Genomic DNA, 15,537 nt, shown 5'->3' with positions numbered 1-15,537 from the left:
TTAAATACAAGAAAATGCAGAAAATCTATCCACAACACTAAAGACCTAGAAAATTCAGCTGAGGGCCTGGATCACACAGCAATGTCCTGCATGAGGCCAGCTAAAGACCTGGAGCCCATGACAGTGCCTCCTATGCATCCAACCGGAGGCCTAGAACCTATGACAAGGACTTATGCAAGTCTATTTCATGGATCTGTGCTGGGAAGGCCCAAAGATCAGTGACAGAAGCCAGAAAATTTATGCCAGTAGGGTGAAGGACCTGTGACAATAGGTTGAGGGTTCTACACTGGAATGAAGTGACACTCAAGATAAGGACTCCCCTGAAAAGTATCACAGCCACCCTCAGTGACAAAGAGGTCCTGAGCTCCTCCAATGATGAGAACAGTCCAGTACATGTCAGGAAGCCAGTGTGACAAGCTTCTCCTGGAGATTAAACAGTAAACACCTTATCCTCCAGAGCCAGGTAGTGATGCTCAATGTAAGGACCAGAGCTCCCCCAAAGTGAACCATAGCCATTCTTAGCAACAAGGTCCTGAGCTCTTCTGATGATAATGGCTGAATTCCTATCAGAGAAGTTACCATGACAAACTCCTCCAGGAGAACCAATGGCTCCGAATAACAACACTAAGGAGAACCCACAACACTAAGCTCTTCCTCTCCATGTCTCCTTTAGTGCTGGCAACTTTCCCCAGGTGGGCCATCTACACTCAGCACCATGCTGATTTTATTCAGCTGGTGTGAAGTTGACCACCAGTGTTTAAGCCATAACAAGGACTAATTTAAATTTATGACTCTCAGTAAATGCAAATTTATATCATTGCACCTAGACTTCACTGATGGGAGAAAATATTCAGAGTATTTATATAATTTTCTAAGGTAGCACATTATAAAATACAGTACCAGTGTTCCTTGTACACACCGTTTCCTACAAGTGACTGTTACCTTAAAATCCAAGGGACAGATCCTATCATATAGTGCAGGGAATCCCAGGTTTTAAATGAAGACATAAATAACTGAAAAACTCCTGCTAAGGAGGGGAAGCAGGATCCCTGCACTTCCATGAATGCAGCCTATGCTAGCTGTCCTGCTCCTGTAAGCAGCGCGCGTTCTCCATACGTAGGAACACTCTAAGAGCTTGGAGCCACAAGTCATTTGAGGAAAAGTGGGAAGAACAACTTTCCATACCCTGGCAAGAGACCAGTAGTGCCACACTGGAAGCCATTGCTAATTGTAACCCATTTCCATTTACTTGCCTTCTGTTTCCATAATCATAAAATTGAGGGAATTGGGTTAGAGAAATTTAATATCCTTTAATGATTAATAATTTTATTGTATTCTGAAATGCTTCATTATTAAATTTCCCATTAGTTTGAGCTTTTAGACCAGGCATTGAGAAATCAATTGACTAATAATTAATTTTTACTTGGTACAGTGCTAATTATTCATATTTTTCATAAATTATATAATATTTTCACTGAAAGGTCTGCCTTTAAATGTGCTTTTTCCCTGTGCTGATTGTCATTGGGCTGATATCTTATTGTAATGTGCATACTCAGGCTTTGTCTGGTTGCTTGATCAAAAATCCCAGCACTCTACAGAGTTAATGACCTTGCATTAACCTTGTTAGGCATGAGCTGAAGCACACTCATAATAAATTTCACATTTAACCTGCTCTGTGAACTTCCCTATGTTGTACCAAAAGACAGAAGAGATCAAGTACCATTTTTATTTTGATTGCTTTTATATGGAAAATTATTCTCAAGACCTCCCGAAAGAATAGAATTGCTTTGAACTGCTTCACTATATGCTACATATTTTAATATCAAGATGTGTACATGTATATATATTTATACACACACAAGATAGATAACTGTACTACTAATCTCTGTAAATTCATTGACAAGAACAGTTTTTGCTTTCACAGTTTGATTGATCATTTTTATGCCTAAATTTTGTAATCTGAACAATTATTTCTAAAATAAAATTATGCAATATATTAACTAGTGTTAATTTTCTACCAGTTTTGAAATTCTGTATTGTTTTAAACTTTTTTGTCCTTTTTTTCATTTTTTTCAAATCCATGTTATGCAAATATAAAAAGAAAGATGAAGAAGAAAGAAAGAAAGAAAAGAAAGAAAGAAAGAAAGAAAGAAAGAAAGACAGAAAAAACTATAACAAAATTTCAAAGTACACAAATCAGGGGGCAACAATGGTACATACATTTTCCATTGTCATCCTCAAATCATTCACCCAGAGCACAAAACATCTGCATTCAATTGTCTGAAAATTACCAGCACAAATCTTTCTCCTCAGCAAACTCAGAGAAATCAATAGTATAACTATCTTAACACTTTTTATACACATATACATGTTTTTTCTTTAGTTTGTCACACTAATTTAACAATATGATATTTACACATGTGTGTCTTATTTATTTCACTAATGAGTATGTTCTCAAAGTGCATCCACTTACCTATAAAAGTGTCCAGTTTGTCATTCTTTATAGCTGAGTAGTACTCCATTGTGTAAAATTACCACATCTTTTTTATCCATTCCTCTGTCAATGGACATTTAGGTTGTTTCCAAGATCTGGCTATTATAAACTATGCTGCTGTAAACATAGGAATGCCATTTTAGTGTAATGAATCTATTGTTTTATTCTTCAGAAATTAATAATTAATTTAAACAACTGCTCTCTAACATGTGCTTAAACTTGAAATATCTTCTGAGAAATCTTCTAGCTGAAAGTTTAAACCAGGGTTAATTGTCTTCCGTAAGTTACACTTCATGATGAGTAGAAAATTTCAGCGCTAATTTTGTACATTATTTATATGAAATGAAGCCCAGCCAATGCTAGAGTTCTAAGACTATAATTACATTTGGGGAAGAACACACTTTGACAAAGAATCGTTGAGATCACATTTCATGCACAGCATGGTCCAGTAAACCTCAGCCAGTGGAAGACAGAAGAGGATTGATTCAGAGAACAGAGCAGTAATTTTGGGTCCAATTTGCTGTCATCCTGTAAGGGAGAAAAAAATGCATGTGAATTAGCTGAGGGAGACTGTGTCCCATAATGTGAGGGGCTTGTGGCATGTTTTCGATTGCTCAGCAGGAACTACACGGGCCTGTTCTTGGGTGGTAGATGAGGAAAAGCTCTACAAGTAGGGGAATATCTGTACTGGATCTTGGAAACTACAAAGAGCTGTTAAAAAAGTAATGTGAATGTAGAGAATAATGATTATAATAAAAGTCATGTTGACTTTAATTCCCTCGAAATACTCTCCTTTGTTTCAAACACAGCTGTGTCGTTGTTATTGCCACTTTTTGAAGCAGTGCCACAGGTCCTCTTTCTTAACGTTATAAAAAACATAGTGTATGCTGCTAAGTGACCCGCAGTGAAAGGCGGCTCATAGAAAATGACACTGTGTCCTCATCCGCCTTATTCACCAGATCTAGTGCCATGTGACTTCTGGCTCTTCCCCAAAGTCAAAATGACCATGAAAGGGTAACGTTTAAATCCATTCAGGACATCAAGACAGTCAGGACAGAGTAGCTAGAGACCCTCAGGAAGGAGGACTCCAGAGCTGCTGCAGGAAGTGGCAAGGTCAATGGGATGGATGTGTTTTAAGTGAGGGGAGGATCACAAGGAACATTAATGGCAATGTGTCACCTACTGTAGTTGTGTAAATAAAAAATGCATTGTATTTGTATTATCATATTTTGTACATCAAACATACAGTCATCGAAAATTCAGGATAAGGTCACTTAAAGGAGAATGCATAACTTAAGAAGCAGTACAAAGGGAAACAAATATAGCATGTGCTTCGAAGATTGAGTATAGTTTCATTAGAACAGAGAATGAATTCTAGGAAAAAAAAAAAAGATGAGCAGGTGAGAGGAGAACCCAGGAAACAGAAGAAATGAATTCCAGCCCAAAGTTTAGTACCATCTTCCTGATAATATCCAGTCAGAAGCCTGTATTTAACAGAGAGGAAGGAGGCCAAACATACAGAACCAGGAAGTAAATGAAAGTGACAGGCAAGATGTAGCTGGGCTAACTCAGTGTTTTCCCTGAGAGCAAACTTCTTAATGAAATGCAGGAGAGGGATGAAGGCCTCTTTAATACTCTTGCAGGTAGAAAGAGCATAGAAAAGCAAACAGCAAACTCTGGAGCTGTGATTACTTGCAATCCGATGTCAATGGACTTGCTCAGAGTGCCGAGATTTTTTCTTTTTGAAAGATGCCCAGAGAGAGGAGAAGTCGGAATGCAATTTGAAGAGGAGAATAGGCTTTATGAATTCTGCCATCACTTCATTTTGCCTCTATGCAAAGAAAATTGTATCTTATGTCCCAAGTCACAGTACATTTGTCCTCGATCGCTCCTCACCATAGTCACTACCACCAATTTCCTGTCAAAATGTTTATGTTATCTGTGGGTCTGTTTCAGAAACTAACAAAAATTGTTAGGCTGCAGGCAACATTGAACTGGGTTGATGATACACTTTGGCTTCCTTTACCAAATTCAAGCGCTGCTCGCAAATTACATATTATTGCAATATTATGTCTGTCTCATAGCTTGAAAGTTCTATGCAAGAATATCAAACTTAATTGTTTTGTTCGTCAAATAGCTGGGAAAGATGCTGTTGGAGAATGCTGGCTTGAGACTTAAGCTTCATTAGATTTCAGAGTTGCCCAGGTTAGGAAAAAAATACCCAAACTATTCTTTCTTTGTTTCTCACTTTATTGTATAACCGTCCATATGTACATTGCTTTCCCTACGGTGAGTGATTTTTTTAGGCAAACTTATGATGGATATATTTCTCATGGTTAAAATGAGTACTTTTTAACCTTAGGCTATGGCAGATGGGTGCATAAATATGAAGCAGAAATTCAGCCAAGGGTTGACTTGTTCTGTTTTTAATTCTTTCTTCCTCTTCTACATTTTTTTTTCCAGTAGAATATTGGTAGTTCTTAAGACTTTCTATTGGATTACCTAAATTTCTTCCAAAGCCGTGTATTTAATTTTGGCAATAACACAAGCTGTTGAATTTACTCAGGGGTGTCATTTACCTTGTCTGTCTAAGTCTGTTATTTATTTGTGGGCTATGCATGTCCTGATTGTTATAACCACAGATAAAGTTCTTCTCATAGCAATACTGGCAGAAATTATTTTCTTAGAAAATTATAAGGACACCTAGATATAATTAAAAACAGTGTTTATGTCATGCCTGAACCCTTTTGTGTATAACATCTTTTTCTGGTTTTGTCACGGTGATTGAATGAATAAACTACACAAATGTTTCTTGGATTACCTAAAAGCAGATTTGGAGACATTTTTCATGAAAGAACACATAGTACAAAAACTAAATTCCATAGTAGAACCACGGCACACTTAGGTTGAAACACTAATTTAGCAGAGACACAACAAACGAGTGTAATACAACAATTACAGGCATGAAGTTTCACTTTTCAATTTTTTATTTCTCTTCTGGGGGCTAATTATGAGTGGGGAGAGAAATACCTTTTGTTTCATGTGATCTAGACCTTGCATTTTCCCACATTATTCTGAATAGTCTTGATTTTCTAGACATTATTCTTATCATATCCTGAAGCATGCTAAATCACTGCTTTGGCTGGCGTTAAATCCTAATTGCTGTGATTTCTGGCTTCCTGGGATTGTTTAGGGTTCAGGAATTTGCAAGAGGAGCTACTCTGCCTCTCATGACTCCTGGGCTCTGGGTCACTTTGATTTGACTCTAAGTCACTTGTGTGTGAATTTTCCTACAAATCTCTTCAAATACATTCAAACCATGGAAAGCTTCTCCCCTCTTTGAGCTTCAGACTTAACAATCCCATAGTGTTAAATCCAGGCAGACAAAATTATCTTCTGACTGGGACTAATTACATTCTTCACTTGAAAGCCTTCCCCTGTCTGCTTACTTCCTTATCACCTGGATTGCTGAAGACTGCTGAGGAAAAAGGAGAGAAGATTCCTGGATGAGCATATCAGAGCACCTCCCTTCCTAGGAGTGCAGAGAGGATACACTGGCACATTCCTGAGCTGTCTCTTAGATACTGTTATGGTCTCCATCAGAAGTGCTCCTAGAAGATTCCTGTGCTCAGAGGTGGGGCTTTCGGATGGCGACTGCATCATGGTGGTGGATACTCACGAACAATCCCTTGGTGAGTTTGTAGCTGCATGAACTATTAAGGGGTAGGGTCCATGTGGGGGACATGGGGGACTCAGAGAGATGCCTTTGACAGATGTATCATGTCTCTAGTTCTTTCCTTTTCACCTGCTTTCTGTTTCTTGGTTGCCATGAGATGGGCAACCGTCCTCTGCTATTTCATTGTGCCGTTCTGTTTGTACCTTGGAGGAGCCGGCCACGGACTGAAATCTCTGGAGTGGTGAGCTAACAAACTTTTCTGTTTTTAATTGTACATGTCAGGTATTTTGTCTCAGCAATAAGAAGCTGACCAACACAGATATCCAACTGGAAATACTGAGTAGAAATTACATATCTAAGAAATGAGGGAATAGTTCAGATTAAATTAGGGGTTATTGGAACATGTAGATATTCAGCAAAAACACAAAAGGAGCATGTTTTTAAACAGGAAGCACTAAGGGAGTAAGGCCAGAGAAGAAGATAAAAATTTATGCAAAACAACACATAGGGTTATGAATATGTATAATAAATGTATACATTTACATTAGCATGAAAGTTTATTCTTGAAATTTGTAAAGGGGAAAAATCAAGAAAGTGGGGAATAAACTTTATTTGGATTAGTGCTGTGTGTGGAGCCTCGGTAGTAGTGAACTGACTGGAGTGCTTTATATAAAGGGTGGCTCCTGAGCCTGCCTGGGCTCTGTGGTAATGAGCTGGGTTAGAGCAGGCTGCTATTGTGTACCTGGTGCTTATTTATATTCTATAGGAAAGGGAAGGCCAGCTTCACTAACTGGGGCTTTAAGTAATTTCTCCATTTTTGAAGGACCAAAATCATCTTTCTTGTATTATTCATTCAGTAGCTTTTTCTCCATCTGAAGGGAAATGTCTTGGCAAGTGTGAATGTGCTTCCATTTTCTTTCTTGTTTATTTCTTTCACATGATAAATTGCAGGGAACTGTGCTGAAATCCCTTGAAATTGAAAAGTCAGCCTACATGAATGTTTAGAAGCAAAGGTTTTAACTATAATAAGTCCACAGATATGTAGCTGGGAAAATTTTCAGAAACATTTGCAGTCAATCTTTCTTTTATAGAGATGGCGAGATTCATTTGCATACTTTCAATGCTACTGACTTGAGCATCAATTAATGTTCTAAAAATGATTTATAATTGGTGATAGATCTAAAAAAAGAAAGCATGAGAGTAGTGACTAAGCCAATAAAATTGTCCAGCATCACTAATCTTCAGGAAAATACAAAGGAAAACCACAAAGAGATATCATCTCACTCCATCCAGGATGGTTATATCGGAATACAAAGGTAATAAAGTTGGGTGAGGCTGTGGAAAAAAGAGAATCTGCATGCTGTCGGTGGAAATGGAAATTTGTACAACAGTCACAGAGAACAGTGTGCAGGATCCTCAACAGTTAAAAATAGATTTTCACTTGATCCAGTAAGCCATCTATATTTATCCCCAAAAGAAAAGGCATCAGTATGGTGAAGAGACAGACATCTGCATTCTAATGCTTATTGTAGCATTATTATTCAAATATATAAAAACCATGAAATTAACTGAGATGCCCATCACTAGATGAATGGATGAAGAAAATGTGGTATACATAGTGTGATAAAAATAAGGTGACTGTATGAATGCTTAAGCAAAAAATATTAGAGTAAAAGATGCATAGCCACGAATCCTCCTCAAAATCCTCCTCTTCACTTCCCATTATTATTGCCACTTTCTGAAACAGTTCTGGAAATTCTCTTTCCTAAGTGCCATTACTGGTGCTGTGTGGCTCCCTTGGTGTTCTGAATCAATCAAAAACATTTCCCTTTCATGGTCATGTAGATCTTTGGGGAAGAGCAGAAGTTGCATGGTGACAGAACTTGTGAATAGGTGGGCACAGATGCACTCTGATGTTTTCACAAGCTTGTGTTCCCATTTCATAGTACTTGGCGGCGATATTCACTATTATTGAGATAATAGCTCAGAAAGAGAAGAAAGAACTTCCAGCACTGCTTCAGGCAGTGGCTAGAATGGTGTGATAAGTGTGCTTAGAATGAGGAAGATTTTAAGTGAGACTCATGGTAGTGTGTCTTATCCAATACCACACTTTAATATAAATATACACTGTATATTTTGATCATACCTCATATAAACACAAGGAAGTACTCACCCACCATATAAAACTATATCATTTCAATAGCGTGGTTCAAACTAGAGGTTGTTATGATAAACTAAGTAAGCCACACACAGAAAGACAAATAGTACTTTGTCCCAACTGTATGTGGAATTCAAAAAGAGGTGATCTCATAAAAGATAGGGCTGCAGAGTGGTCATTATCATAAGCCCAGGAGAGTAAAATAGAAAAGAGTGTGGGAAAGGCCAACAGTTGGAACTATATTATATTGAAATAAAAGAAGTTTTAGTGCTTTATTGCATTGTAGGGTGACTACAGATAATGATAATGCTTCTTATATTTCCAAACAGCTCCTAAACAGATTTATGAATGTTTCTTTTATGATGCTAAGTTGTAAACTGATTTACGCAGATGCTGCGCTGCCTAGGGTGGCTGCCCAGTGACTTTAGAGCAAGCTGGTGTTCTCTGCCTTTGTTGCTGCCTCCTAAGGGAAAGAGCTGCTCAGTGGCTGACTCACCTCCACTCTTTCTTCACTCCCCTTTTCATCCCTTCATGAGTATCCTTCACTGAATATTTAAAGTTAGAAAGCAGCACTTTGAAAAAAATGTAAGGAGAGACACCAGCCTTAGCAAGGTTAAAATTAAGTATAATTTTTACGATGAACACTGACATAAAAAAGGAAAATTAATAAAGAGGTTTACATTAAGATAGATTACATAGCTCAGTAGCTCAGCATAATGTGGAAAATTTTGATCATCTAATAAATCCAATATTCAATTGCTGTGATATTAATTGTACTATTTAATTTTCTACCGGTTTTGTGGAAATTAAGCAAATAAATTTAGACACCCACATAACAACAAATTACAAGACAAATTCTAGAAGATTCAAAGCATTAAACATGAAAAATCAAACAATTTTAGCAAATAGGAATGAATCTATGTCAAATCTAGCCAGCAAATGGGAGTTTATATTGGAATGGAATGGTTTTCTTTACGTAAAAGCTAATAGAAAAATTGAAAAAGAGAAATAAAATAAAATAGTCTCCTTGATTCTTTAAAAATATAAAGTCATAATAAATTGGCTAAACATTTACAGTTATTAGAAAAAACAAAAAATATTAATGCCAAAAATTAAAAAAAAAAGTGTCAGGCAGCGAAATAATAAAACTGTACTTTGCCTTAAAAAGAACAGGAAAGAAGAGTGGATGACTTTGGAAATTTGTTGTCTTAGTTACTTTTTTCTTGTTGCAGAGACAGAGTATCCAATGCTCAAAATTAAGGAAGGAAAGATTTATTTAGCTCATAGTTTGTAGAGGCTTGATTGATAAACAGCTGGCTCCAAAGCCGAGTTGCACGGCATAGGATCAACAGTTTGTGGTGGTAGGAAGCATTAAAAGCAGCAAAAAAGGGAGAAGCAAGCCTATTTTCCTCCCTTATACTGTATGCAGTCTACCCACTCTAGAGTGGCTGTAGCATTCATACCATCTCTGTGCCTTCCTTTTGAACATGCTGAGGATGTTTACATATCGAGGATCCTGAACCCTTGAGTCAAGCTGGAAATTCTGTAACTTTGTTTTCTGAGGTGGGGACATGAAAATGAGAGGTTAAGGGTTTTTTTTAATTTATTTTTTTTTTGTTTTAAAAAATGAAACAGTAAAAAGAAGAGAAATAGTACAGAATTTCAAAAACAGTAGGAATTTAACACTAGTTAACATATTGCATATTATATTAAAAGTAGTTGTTCAGATTACAAGATGTAGGCATAAAAGTGATCAAACAATGGCAACAAAATATTCTTTTTGATGAGCTAACAGAGATTAGTAATATAGTTATTTATCTCGTATACATGTAACATACACTTATATATGTATACCTACATATATGTAATCTTTTCTTTTCTTCTTTTTCTCCTTTCTCCTATCCTAGTTGTTTTTCCCTCTTGAGCACTTTCTTTCCCTTTCATTATTATAATATCTATTGTACATTTTGGAATTTTTTATTATTTCAATTTTTAATTTTTTAAAATTTAAAAAAATTTTTTTCCTCTTTTTTTATTCAAAGAAAGACAAAACAAAATAGAAAATGGGCAGAAATAGTACATAGTTTCAAAGAAAAGAAACAGACAGTAATAAATCACTAGCTGATGTATACATATTGTCCCCCTATAAATAGTTGTTCAAGATATACAAGTGGAACATATAAATGGGAATTCAAGCAGAGAGACTGCAAACAGTTCTGTTCAACTATCCTACAAAAACTAAGTATTATGGCTATCAATCCTATACACTTAGACATGAACGCATATATCCATATCTTCATTTATGTTGAGACCTAACACAACTTACTAGATTAAAATCCTTCTGGAGAAAGATTAATAATATTGCTGAATTTCACATCGTAACACTCTGGAATCAGAATTGGGTACTGCAGTGCCATTTTATTTCCTTCAAAGTTTTTGTTCATTTCATCATGTGTCATCAGATCAGTTCTCATAAACTGTTTATAGGTTTTACATAAGCATGAGTCTTAACATGCATTTCTATCCGTTCTATATTAGAGGGAGAAATATAACAAAGCAGGACAGAACTAAACTTTTTCCTAGAGACATATAAAACTAAAAAGACATATAAATCTGCTGTATAAGAGGTTCTACCATGATCACTGTGCTGTTTCTTGTTTTCATCAACAGAATTGGCTATATCATCAGATAAAGTATAATTGAACATATCAGTACCTAACAGAATTAACAGAAATACAAACTTTGCAGATAGTATAGAGCTACAAAAACAGGTAATAATGAAATCAGAATGGATATCGTACTGAATCATTGTCATTTTCAGTATAGTTGTCTATACTGAACTCCTCAACTTGTTACCATCAACCTTACAGTTTTAAATAACATCTGTCAATAATAAGCAGCAATCAAATAAGTCAGATTAACTAAGATCAGTCATGATACAACAGTATAAGTCATACATGGATCCTGAATGAGTTAATAGGGAATTAAAGATGTCCACTGTTCTATGGATATCTATCTGTGCCCCGCAGATCCAATGCTTGTATACAAACTAGGATGGAACAAGTTCCAACCAACCAGAGTGGTGCAAGTAATAAGGATTTTAATTCCTGATACACTATTAGCTATATTTTCTGCTGTTTTTTTTTCTTTGAGGATTATTCCTCCCTTTTACTCCCCCAGAATGAACTGTGTATTTTTGGGTCTCCACAACACTCACAGTTTTGTATGGGGGGGGGGAACTTGCCTAAGTGTTTCTGAACTTTCTCACTCCTGGGCTGGATTTCCAGTTATATTGCTTCATTTACTAAAGCCTATCTGTTCAACCTATCCATAAACACTGGTCTAGTTACCTCTATTACTCTCTGGTTCCCCATCACATTGAGTTCTATTTTCTCATGTTTGATTTTGGTCCATATAATCTTCTTCATGCTAATTGTATTTCCTATAAAGAGCTTCTTGGTGGACACTCTTTTTTTAAAATTTTATTTAAGGACAAAAAGAAAAACAAAACAGAAAAAGGGTACAAGTAATACAAAATGTAAAAAATAAACAGTAAGAAATCATTAGTTAATAGATTACATATTCTCATCTTAGAAATAGTTGTTCAAGTTACAAAATTAAAGCATATAAAGTGGACTTTCAAACAGTGAGACTGCAAAGAGTTTTGTTCAATGATCCAACAAAACTCAGTAATATGGTTATCTATCTTATACACTTAAACATATATGCAGTTATAACCTTTAGAGCACTTCCTTTTCTTTTCTTTTGTACAATGACAATTACACATTTTGGGTTTTATTACTCCCACAGTTCTTATTACTTGTTTTGAAGAGAGTAAAACCAAATGTGACATATCAGAACAGAGTCAGTCAAATCAAAAGTATGGACATAATAGATAATGTAAAAACAAAATACAAGGTGATCAGCAATGGTTACCATACTGCCTCTTGCTATCTTAAGAAGAATTGCCTATATCATCAGGTATAATAAAATTGAACAAAACAGTAAAGAATAAAACCAAAACATTGGAGACATTACAGGACTTTAAAAGAAGATAAGAGCCAACCAGAATGGGCGTCATAATGAATCTTATTGTATTCACAATTGTTGCCTATACTTTCGAAATTTGTACTATCAAACTAAGCAGAATAGGGGAAAATCAATCAAAACAAGATGTTGAGGGTAATACAGGGTTTCAAATCGAGTTAATAGGAAATCACAGTAGGTTACTATAATGTATCTTGCTATTTTAAATTTATTTTTCCCTTAATTAAAAATATAAAAAATAAAAAACTAAAAAAAAGGTGATTGAGATAAAAGAGGGCATAACAACAAAACAGCGCAAGTCAAAACATAACCATTTAAGCAAAATAGTGTTTCACCACAAGATATCCTGACATAAAAGTCATTACCATAGTTTCTCTTTCCTTGAAATCTTTGAGTATAACTTTGTATACTGTAGCATCAAACATATCAAGACAATGTAAAACCATTCAAGAGAATGACATTATTTCAGGGTATTTAGAACCAACTAACAGAAAAGGAACAATGGTTTCTGTATAATCTCCTTGTCTATAAAAGTTTTTGTTTATATTATCACATAAAATAAAATCCAGTAAGATACAACATGTTAAGATTGACAGAGAACGAAGAACAAAAGCTTGACGGGACTTCAAAACAAGATGATACTAAATCAGCACTAGCTATTATGATGTCTTGTTTTCTCCAAAGTAGCTGTTCCTACCATCCAATCTTCTCTGTCTCATTTCTGTTGAACTCTTTTTCTGTCATTCGTTGTCAGGTTGTCCTCTTCATTTCTCTTTCTGCTCCATTCATTGTGGCCTTTCTGCCTCTATTTCTGGAATCTTGGTACTGTTCTCTTTTAGAATGTCCTGCAGTAATCTCTGTAGAGTTGAATTGGTGGTTGCAAATTCCCCTAGTTCCTCTTTATCCTGGAAGCACCTTGTTTCACCATTAATTTCTAGGGACAGTTGTGCAGGATATATCAACCTTGGCTGGAGGTTATTATCTTTCAAAGCTTGAATTATTTCGCCCCACACTCTTCATGACTTGATGGTTTGTGCCGAGATGTCTGCTGTAATTATGGTGGGTGTTGCCTTGTAAGTGATCTGTTTCTTGTCTCTGACAGCTTTTAATATTGTGTTCTTATATTAGATTTCTGGAATTTTGATTATTATATGCCTGGGTGTAGTTCTGTTTGGATTAAAGATGGCTGGGGCTCTGTATGCCTCATAGATCTGAGTATCTTTACCTTTACCTATATGGGGGAAGTTCTCCTTGATTATTTCTGTGAATAGCCTTTGTAGTTCATTTGTTTGTATCCCTGCTTCTTCCTTTACATTCTTAATTCTTAAGTTATAGATCCTCTTATCATCTTCTAGCCTTTGTATTGTTACTGCTTGTTTCCTTGTTATTTTTAAGAAGTTTTTCCTTTAATTCGCCCCCATTAAAAATTTGTCCTACAGTTCAGATACTCTATCCTTAGTTTCTTTCAAAGTGCTATGCCAGCTTTCAATAGAGTTTTTAGTTTCCTGGTAATCTCTTTGAACCTGCATCATATATTCTATGTTTTCTCTATTATCTCCATCAAATGATTCTCCCATTTTTTTCTGTTCTTCCATTCTACCATCTGTTTTTTCATGGGAGGTGCTTAACATTTCTTAACTATTCTACTTACACCTTGATTTACTTGGATAATACTTCACATTTGAACTCATCTATGAGGTCCCAGAGATATCGCTTTATGTCTATTGGTGCCATGCCTGTTTTCTGTCCTCAGTCTCCTTTGCATTTACCTTGGGAACAAAGGACTCTTTCTTGTTGCCTTCTCTTCTCATATTTTTTGTTCCTTCCATACAGGCATGTATAGGAGGCCCAGTTTCTTTCTTTGTCAGTTACAGTTTTTTTCAATCATGCCGGCTAGGTTTTCCCACCCACTGCAATGTACTAGCGAGACACAGACCTAGGAAGCCTGTGCTAGGCCCATTCTTCCAGGTCAGTCAACCTGCTGAAGGCTTCACTGCATTAGGGTGCACTTCCAGGTGCAGGGACCTGATTTGGTCTACCCTACTTGGTCTTAGTCCATGGCATCACCCAGGTCAAGTGCTCCCCAAAAATCCCACTTGAGAGGGGAATATTTGGCTGAAGACACTGCAGTGTCCTGTTCCAGCTAGTCTGCCCAGTCCCAGAATGTCCTCTGTTGGAGCCTCCTGGTCTATGGAATGGTCCCCATTCTTTTCACTCACCACAGGTCGATGCAGGGCTCCCCACCAGCTCTGCTTTCAATTCAGTTCACTGATTCCCATTCTCAGAGCCTTTGTGTCTCTATCCCTGCTGTGCCAATTCAGATGTAGCAGCAGCATGGAATGCAAGCCATGGTTTCCAGAGTCACGGGTTCCAGCATCGGCCCTGAGATATCAGGTGTTCCAGTCATAGCACCAGGATTGCATTTCCAATTGGTTTCTCCCAGCTTAGTTTGTTCCTGGGTCAGCAGGGTGTATCTCCCCATGCTTAGGACTCCCCACACTGCACCATTCCTGGAGTCTAAGATGGCTATCTCAGAGAGCCACTGTAGCTGCTGTTACCTATCTGCCATCTCCTCCCCTCTCCCTTTAATTTTTTTGCATTTGAGAGACAGTATGACATTTATAAATAGGAGTTTGATTTATTTCACTTAGGAATATGGTCTCAAGTTGCTTCCATTTACCTATAAATCCTCAAGACTATCCTTTTTAATAGCTGAGTAATATTCCATTGTATAAAAAGTACCACACCTTTTCTGCCCATGCTTCAGTTGAGGACATTTGGGTTGTTTCCAAGATTTAGCTATTACAAATTGTGCTGCTAAAAATATGGGTGCACAAGAGGAACCTACATGCTGTGATTTCTACAAGATGCATCCTGTATAGGAAAGACCCTAGGAGATCCTGAAGCTTTGCAATGAGGAACAATACTGCCAAAGGTGGCTTCCAGCACACCAGCATGAGTCTGGATAGAGTTTAAGATCATTGCTTCTGAGGTTCCTGAGGCAGCTCGGCCTGTGGTGAGTGCTCAGCACACTCTGCCCAAATCTCAGACTTTTCCGGACCCCCCAGGCTTCCGGGTGCAGTGAAGTGGAGCAGCGGGTTAGAGGCCACTACATCCGCCTCCCCATCCCGGCTGCACTTGGAGGTCTGCTGAGCTCCCGAT

At 36.9% G+C, this 15,537-nt stretch overlaps 1 protein-coding gene across 1 annotated transcript in view; it reads right to left on the bottom strand.

Annotated features, from left to right (window-relative positions):
* Positions 1–3,007: 3,007 nt before the first annotated feature.
* LOC101787092 (ankyrin repeat domain-containing protein 26-like) overlaps positions 3,008–15,537 on the bottom strand; it is a 151,998-nt gene continuing 139,468 nt past the window's right edge. Inside the window, exon 26 of the mRNA XM_063254345.1 lies at positions 3,008–3,022. The gene's annotated coding sequence lies outside the window, so the exon portion shown is untranslated. The remainder of the gene's footprint in view (positions 3,023–15,537) is intronic.

The sequence above is a fragment of the Cavia porcellus genome, unplaced genomic scaffold, assembly GCF_034190915.1.
Source record: "Cavia porcellus strain 051 isolate PalLab524CR breed Dunkin Hartley unplaced genomic scaffold, mCavPor4.1 scaffold_8, whole genome shotgun sequence".
NCBI lineage: Eukaryota > Metazoa > Chordata > Mammalia > Rodentia > Caviidae > Cavia > Cavia porcellus.
This window is presented reverse-complemented; position numbering and strand designations above follow the sequence as displayed.